General features: G+C 38.9%; 1 long non-coding RNA gene across 2 annotated transcripts in view; it reads left to right on the plus strand.

Annotated features, from left to right (window-relative positions):
• Positions 1–9,108, plus strand: part of LOC102259749 — a 72,997-nt gene that overhangs the window by 4,401 nt on the left and 59,488 nt on the right. Inside the window, exons 2-4 of one of the 2 annotated variants that reach the window (XR_001364623.1) lie at positions 600–696; positions 4,472–4,618; positions 6,810–6,927. This is a non-coding gene — a long non-coding RNA (uncharacterized LOC102259749). The remainder of the gene's footprint in view (positions 1–599; positions 697–4,471; positions 4,619–6,809; positions 6,928–9,108) is intronic. The other variant, XR_314310.2, reaches the window with a different exon arrangement.

Here is a 9,108-nt window from a genome sequence, read left to right on the forward strand (position 1 = left end):
AGAGGAACAAATGTAATCTGAACAATAAAGATTTAATAAGAAAAAAAAAAAAAGAATCCAGGAAAGAAATAGTAGTTCTTTGGCCCAAGATGGAGACAGAAGTGAATGGTCTCGGTATTTGTTTTAGAGGCAGAATCTGTAAGGCTGTGTAGAATGGAATAAAAGTGGGGAATGAGTGAAAGAGAACAACAGGGTTACAATAATAGCTACTCTTCATTGAGTACATAGTACATGTCAGGAACTGTTCTAAGTGCTTTATAAATATTAAGCCATTTAATTGTCATAAGAATCCTAAAAGGTAGGTGCTATTATTATCCCTTCAACATCTTAGGATTTGAAGCTCCAGATCCTAAGTAATTTGCTCAAGTCATGTAGTTGGTAAGTGGCAGAGCTGGGATTTGGACCATACAGGCAGCCTGGCCCCTCCATTGGTGCCACAAAGTATGAATTTCTTCAGCTACATCAAGTTTTTGTGGTACCATACATCCTCCTTTCTCCTGTCATTTTTTTTCTTCTTCTTTCTTCTTCCTTCTCCTCCTCCTCCTCCTCCCTCCTCTTCTGCCTGGCTCAATTACATTAACCTTTGCTTGTTCTTACAGGCCAAGTCAATCCACAGCAACCCTGTGCTCACCTCTATAATTTGCTGTGTAAAGTACTTCATTGTTACGCGCAGGTCTTTCCCACTAAACTTTGAAGGTGAGGGACTTAATGCCAAGGAAAGAGCAAGGAAGCAAGCAAAGAAATCTAGCCATGCCCACATGGCATGCCTTCCCTAAACATTGGGAGACACAAAAATGGTAAAGTGTTGTCCTGTCATGTTACAGGAGTACTGGGTAGGCTAGTGGAGGCAGGAGGCTTTGCCTGGAGTTTGTTTCGCTGGGAAAAAAATGCAACCAGGAGTTGGAGCTTGGGGCCTTTATTCCCACAGTCATTTAATGTGGTTTGGGGAGGCAGTCTTGGGACCTCATCCAGGAAGACCTGGGAGATTCTCAGTAGGCAGAGTTGACTCACTGGAATGTGCTACTTCCTGGCCACTCACCCTTACCCGTCATTATGTAAATAAATTTACTGAGGTCCAAGTTGGTGCCTTTTCTTTCTGGCAGGGTCATAGAAATTTCTTCTTATACGGTTCTTTCCTTTTTCTCCTCTACAAGGTTTCAGCATTTAGGTTCTAGCTGTGGGGCCGTGGGAAGGTTACAGAACTCCTGTGACCCACAATGTTGAGCCCAGTGTATACAGATGTGAAAGCTGTGCCCTGTGTCACCGCAGGACGTGCCACAGACACAGATCACGCATGGTGCTCTGTGGATGCGCTCCACAATGGCCTTGCTCAACACACCACGGCTCCTTCCTCTCCTCAGATTTCCTTAATGAATTCTCTTTGGTCTATTACTTTGGGCCTTCATTAAGGGATTTATAAGAAAGTGCCATGGAGTTTGTGACTATAATAATCTCTCTAGCAAGATCTGGAAAGTATTTTTCCTTGGTTTTAGCACCTGATACAGTTATTTCCCTTGTTTATTATCTCTTTTGTTTTTGTCTTCTGAATACGTAATTGTGGAACCAACAGTATTTCCCTTGGTTGTGAGAAAGCTTAGAGCCATATATGTGGCCTTCCGGCCTGTGTATAAGATCAAACAGGATGCGCTTTATATACTTAACTCACTCCTGGCTTAAATTCTGTTTCCATTCCTTCACCAACTTCAGATTTTATTTTTCTGGCGCTATATTATATGTATCTGTAACCCATCTGTTATCCTTTTTGAAGCAAGACAGGTATAAAAAAAAATGTGTATGAACACATGCCCACAAACAAACTGGTCCTGATGGCTAGTTATATAACTGAAAGGGATTATTTTTAAATGTACACAAAGAATAACTTTCTCACTTACAAAATATAGTTTTAACAAACGAATAACACTTATGTAATACTGGATTTAGCTTTCCGCATTATTCTCTAGAAAGTGAAAAGATTCCAAACAAAAGCAGACAAGAGATTGGGTTAATTTTCAAGCTGGGGTATTTTTAGATATGACCTAGAACCTTACACCAAATAATGTAACGAAGTACATTCACTCTTGAAATCACATAGCCTAATTAGGCAGCATCCAGGCTGTCACCTTCACAAGGAAATCCTGTGCTGTTGGAGAGGAAGGCGGGTTAGGGAATCGGATAATAATGATGACCCATGAACAGGAGTCCTTGGTGACAAGTGTGTGGCCTCTAACCGTCTCTAGACAACTGTTCTTCCCGATGCCTTGACAACATTGTGGGGTCTTGGGGGCCAGTACCCTGTGGTTTGCAGCTGTCATAAAACCACATGACAAAATTCACCTTAGTGAAATCACGGAGGAGTACGTTTTACAGCTAGTTTACTTAGGAGGTTGCGCTGAATATACAAACCTCAAAGCTAGATAGTCTATGGATGGAATACTAAGTTACTTTGTGAATAAATTGGGCATCTAGTTAAATCTGCTTCAAAAAATTTACTCCAAATCTACAGAGATCGTGTTCTCTATAGTGATTTTTGCCCCTCTTCAGCAATAAAGTGTTTTTTTTTTTTAATTAAGGTATGTACTTTTTTTTAGACATAGTGCTATTGTATATTTAAGAGACTACAGCAATTTTCAACGTTTTTATCTCATGGCACACATAAACTACTTACTAAAATTCTGCAGCATATATATATATATATATATATATATATATATATATTGCTGATCTGACCCAAAAGTATAATTTTGATTGATTTCCTTAAAAATTACAATAGTAATTACCTACCCTTTTTGCTCCAAAGTGACTTTATAGAAAATTAGGTGCCTATGCTGGTATATAAGGATTTTTGGTACCAAGAATTAATTAACCAGACACAACCTTATAATGCGACGTGACCAACAAGATGCAACTCTATTATATGAACTGTTTATTTATGCTTCAAGACAGCATTCACACTGGATGACTATTGTTGTGTTGACTGTTGCCATTATTTTTATTTGACAATATAAGGGAAAAGAGACCAGTGTCCCACTAAATAGTCAGGTATTGCATGTTTTAAAAATTCTTGCTAGTTTTTGAAAATACCAGTTGAAAATAATGTAAACATGCTAACTTTTATATGCCCTGAAAAACTAAAACAATTGTGACTTGCTTTATTGCAATATTTGCTTTATTGTGGCAACCTCAATATCCCCAAGGTCTGCCTGTTACAGAGAGATGAATGCTCATAGATCAAGGTCCCATTACATCTGTTTCCTCATCTTTACAATGAGAGCAATAAAAGTACCTCTTTCTTGGGATTTCTGTGAGAATTAGATAAAATACTAACTATAAAGCATTTAGCAGAGTGCCTGGCACATAGTAATAGCTCAGTAAATATCAAAAGTGTTATTTTCAGATGAGTGGATATTGGTTTCACTGGCTTTTATTTGAAGGTGGAGTATCATAGAACAATAGAATTTTAAAGAAAATTATTCCTCCCTGTAATAACATTTTTTGAAGTTTTATTTTTATATTTTCCATTTCCTTTCAAATTGAGTTTAATATTTTTGGCAGGATCTCAGCACTGAAACAGTAAGAAGACAAAACATTTAAGCAGAGAGAGAACAGTGGGAAGAGGCAATGTGATATTAACTAACTCCTGCTGGAAGTGAACAGCCTGTTTGGTGGAGTGCTACCTTCGTCCTTCTTTTCTGCCATTTATTCTCTTCAGTGGAATTGTCACTTTAGCTCCATGTATGCTAGCTAGGAAACTCATCAGCAATTTCCAAAAACAAGTCTATTTCTAGGATGGTTTCAGTTTTAAAAATTGCAACTACCTTTGCCAGGGGAATCCCATCAGAAATGTATTAGAAGACACATTTAAACAGTTATTTCCTAGCAAATGTGGTCAGAATCCAAAATGGCTAATTGAAAGTCTATGTGATCTAAAAAGATGGGCATGAGATGACATGTCATACCTTGAATGTATTAAATGATAGTTGGGGATGGGGATGGGGGGGGGGGGGGGCGGGGGGGAGATTTAGAACCCTTGGTTAACTTGTTGACATTCATACTTGGGAGTTTTTCAAAGTGTGGAGCTAAAATGACTGTGCCAAGCCAACATTCCTATCAGTGATCAAAGAGAATAAGATTTTTAAAATAGTTGGATAACTAAGCAAGGGAGAAAAATATCTGAAGTCTCAGGGCCAGAGATCTGTATTCAATTTCAAATAGTTTCTTAGGGGTTTTATACCCTGTGATAAAAGCAAAACTTTTAACCACTATGTCTCAAGGCCATGAGAGGAAAACTGAACAATTACTCTGTGGCTGTGATTTTGAGATGGCTTTGTTCAAATAAAAATTCCCACACACTAAAGTTGTGTTACCACATATTTTTTACCAAGAGGAGGAAGGTGCCTAATCCAGATGATTTTGTATATTGTTGTTCCATACATCACACAAGCTCTTTTATGTTATCTCCTTTGTGTTTCAGAGTTAAACAGAAGAGGAATAATTTAATAGCAAGCATTTTGAGATTTCAAAACAATACTTGAGATATTCTATTTTCAGACATACAAATCTGCAGTGCAATCAGATTCAAGGATTTGGATGACTAAAGTAGATGATCAGTCATAAAGAGGTATTTCCTTTGTTTCCATCTTAATATTACTGACTTATAAACGCAATATGAAAATGAGTGTAGAGTTTTTTGTTTTCCTTCAAAATGAACAATGAAGTCCCTTGAAATATTACATTTTGAAGATTAGGAAATCTGGAGGAGGGGGGAAGTTCCTTTAATTCTCTTCTCCTTTCAATCTCCACTCCCACCTCACTCCCATTTAACAATGAGTCACTATATTTTCTTTACTAGACTTCTCATGTACCTTTGCATTTATTTTTCACAAGTGAAAATTTTCCAGCCTGAGAAACCTAAATATGTGTATTTGAAAAATAAATGGCATGAAAAAATTTAAAACAAAATAAAAAGAACACATTTCAACAAGAGGCGATAAGAAAATTCATTAAAAAAACTCATCTTTTAAATAGGAAATCCTAGAAGGGAAAGTACATTTGATACTGAAGGCAAAGAACTTAAAAGGCTAAAGGGTCTTAGCAGAGAATTTGACTTTTGGTTCTTACAAAGAGGCAAACACACAGTAATTCTGGATTTTGACTACCTGCTCATTTGTCCCTCCCTTCGACCTGGCTAGTCCCCTGGTTCTTGATCCTGGACAAGGTGCCCATGCCCAGGAATTCGGTTCTAGTTCTCTGCCCTCAGTAACTCCAAATCTCCAGCTTGTTCCCTGGGTCCTCAAGCCCAGTATTTACAAGATCTTGGCTCCATCCTACAGCATAGAAGATAGAACACAACTCAAATAACTGATAGATGTTTCCATCATTGTTATTAATCCATATTGCACAAAATAACTGCAGGTGTTTGTGATGGAATATGGATTTGTGAGTATTAATATATATACCAAGTATTTATAGACGTTTATATGTGCATAAAGATCTGAATAGCTCATAATTTAAATGACATAAGACATGTCAATCATGTCTTTAATTACCTTCCTTTTCCCCTCCTTTTTAAAATTCATTTAATTAACAAACCGGGCTACAAAGAAAAACAAATCACAGTCCACGTCTGAATAGTCACATAATTTAGAGTAAAAATTTGAGTTGGATGCTTAGCCTGTTACAAAGCTATATGCTACACTGATGTTTTAAAGAGGTTCTTTGTCCTAAAGCCCTCAGAAGTACTTGTAATCTCCTGACCTTGACAGTCTATTGCTGCCTTCATTCTGTCTCCACCCTTGACCCCATTTTCAGCCTAGCCTCCACTGCTCTCACGTGCATATCAGACCCTCTTACCCCTTTTCCATTCTGCTCTCTTGGTCATGTCAGTTCCCATCTGTCTGTTTTTCTGTTCTTGCTTCTGAACTTCAGAAAAATGATTCGCTTTAAGTGCATGCCACCTAACCTCAAATTAGTAACCCCATTATTCATTTCTTGTTTACTACTAACAAAGCCATTCCCAGCATTTCCCACTCTTCTAAGTCCCTATGCCCACACTCATTAATTTTATTTAACAAATATTAATTGAGAATCAACAATATGCCATGCACTGTCCTGGGTGAGGGGTTTTACAGTAGGGGATAAAACAGATCCATTCGCTGCCCTAGCAAAATCTATAGTCAAGTGAGGGAAACAGAGTGGTTTCTCAGCCCTGGCTGGATAGCTGAGTTGGTTAGAGCATTGTCCAGAGCGCCAAGGTATCAAGGGTGAGGTGCGGACAGAGCACATAAAAGAATCAACCAATGAGTGCATAAATAAGTGGAATAACAAATTGATGTCTTCTTCTCTCCCTTCCTCTCTCTAAAATCAATCAATAAAATATATTTTTTAAAAGTAGTTTCTTGCCCTTCCTTTACTGGAAAACCCAGGTCTTTGGGGAAGCATCAACCCCCTCACCCTCCCTTCCCACATGTCATCTCTCGCTTCCTCTTCTTCAAGTCTCTCTGTCTTTGGTCCAGGCTCAGGGAAAATCCAGTATCATTTTCTTCCCCAAGAGCTCTTGAATTCTTCCTTCTTTCCTCTTCTAAGACCTAACACCTTATGGTTCTTAATATTTTTTATTCTGAAATAACTGATATTTATTTTAGACACTTTAAACTGTTCATATTAAATACAAAACTGTATTTTGACTTTTTTTGATAAAAGAAATGCGGAGTACATTTGCTAATATCTTTAAATTTAGAATTGGCAGTTTCTTTGAGTGCTAATCTTATATTTTTCCTTCTGAATTCTGTGTCCGGTCCCAAAATAATCAGTATGCGAGCCAGTGGATTGACATTCTTGGATCCGGTCTAAACATTCTGATGAACAGTTCCGCAGCAGATATGTCAGCATGACTTCTTTTTCAATGATTTTATTTGGATTGCCTTCCAGGTACTTTCTTTCTATTTTGCTATGAAAAAGTCCCACACATGTAGGCTTGGGCTTTCAGTTTTTAATCTTAGACAGGCTAACAAATACAAAGAAAAATTATTTTCATTTTCTGATCTAATTTTGAATTGGTAAGGAAGAATGTTTCAGTATCTAAGAATTCTTATAAAATTTCCTGTTAGAGTTAGTCATTACTTCTTATGCACTATTTTTTTACATTGAGGAACCAGGAACCAGGCCTGGCGTGGGTCTGTCTCAGGTCAGCCAGTAGTGTATGGGTTCTTGATTTCATGCAGGAAAGATTTCACAAACAAGTCCAGGTGATTTTGAGAGTATGTTTATTTAAGCTGGGGACAGCGGAACAAAGGAAGGGCTTAAGGTAGAAGAAGCAACAGGAGAGAGAAAGTCAGAGGAAAAGGGGGCCTTGGAGACAGGTTCAGGGAGTAAGCGTGGGATAAGCTGCCACTGCCCACAACTCCCCTAGTTGCAAGTCTCGTGGGGTCCTTTAGAATTTAGGAGAAAGAGAGCAGAGATACAAGGTGTGGCCGTACTCTAGCTAGAGCTTGCCATCGGTCTTTTGTCTTGAGGCTTTAATCTCTCTTTGGCTGGCCAGAATCCTAGGGGAGGTCTCAGGAGAGGGTCTTAACCAGAATATTCATTAGCTTTCCAGGTGTGTTCAATATGTTAATTCATCAGAATGTACATATAGAGACCTGAGGCAGGGGGTGGGCTAGAAGGGGTCGATGGAGAAAAAGGGAACATACATAATACTTTCAACAATAAAGATTTTTTAAAATGTATATATAGAGATGTCAGGGGTTATTTTCTGGATAGATTTATTTTCAAAGAATGTCATCGAAGAGGGTCTGGGACCAGGCCGTTCTATCTGGGCACTGTCTAGAACAGCCGTGGGCAAACTACGGCCTGCGGGCTGGATCCGGCCCATTTCAAATGAATAAAACTAAAAAAAAAAAAAGACCGTACCCTTTTATGTAATGATGTTTACTTTGAATTTATATTAGTTCACACAAACACTCCATCCATGCTTTTGTTCCGGCCCTCCGGTCCAGTTTAAGAACCCATTGTGGCCCTCGAGTCAAAAAGTTTGCCCACCCCTGGTCTAGAATGTGTAAACCATTTGCTATTAGGTGTCCTTGGTTGGGGAAATTAAAACTTTGTGATTCATTGGCTGTAAATTGCTCAAATAGTTTGGCCTTGTTTAATTGTTTTGTCTCAATTTCCCTTATTTTGCGCGTCAAGGAATTTTCCTAGCTTCTTACTATCCTGCCACAAACAGACAGTTGGTATCTACTCCTGGCACAATTTATCTCCCTTCTTTGGGTTAGGAAAGAGGCTCCACTTTTGACCACATCCTCAGTGTCCCAGTTGCACATTTTGTTTAATGATCATAATTGACAGTTTCTCAGAGCCTCAAGCACTTGGGAACTCCTGGTGGGGAAGCAAGCTCAAGCTGTTAGGAGGGCGGTGTTGGGGCTGAGAGAGCATTGGAAATGAACTGAAGCAAAAGAGGCACCTCCTATCAGGGAGATGTCTGCAGTCAAAATCAAGTTCAGCCCTGGCCGGGTAGCTCAGATGGTTAGAGCATCATCCTGATACACCAAGGTTCTGGATTTGATCCCCAGTCAAGGCATATACCCTAGTATAAGAATCAACCAATGAATGCATAAATAAGTGGAACAACAAATTGATATTTCTCTTTCTCAAATCAATCAATAAATTTTTTTTTAAATCATCAATTCCAAAGGACAAAGTGAATTTTACTTCACTTTGGAGTACATCTACATGCAAAGGGTTCGTCTAAGAAGCCTGAGGTGACATGTAGGAATGCAAATCTTAGATCAGAGAGGCCCTTAGAAATTCTGGAAGCAGGTATAGCCCCATGAAAGGTTCTTCTATGAACCAGATGAGGGAGTCATAAAGAAATCCGGGCCCCTCAGATAGCACAGGTACAGCACAGAGTCTTCAGTTCCAATAAGAATGTTAGGGAGTAGGTATCTAGGATTGTGGGTGGGTAAAAGGCTCATCAGACCACTTGGTTACATGGTGATGGTTAGTTAGGGCTCCCACTAAAGGGCTCTATTCTAAAACACAGGCCAGCTGAGACTGATTCTAAATGCCCCCTAGAGCTGTCCTGTCTCCCACTCTTCCCTCCCCTCCCCTCCC

The sequence above is a fragment of the Myotis brandtii genome, unplaced genomic scaffold (genome assembly GCF_000412655.1).
Source record: "Myotis brandtii unplaced genomic scaffold, ASM41265v1 scaffold59, whole genome shotgun sequence".
In the NCBI taxonomy this organism is placed as follows: Eukaryota; Metazoa; Chordata; class Mammalia; order Chiroptera; family Vespertilionidae; genus Myotis; species Myotis brandtii.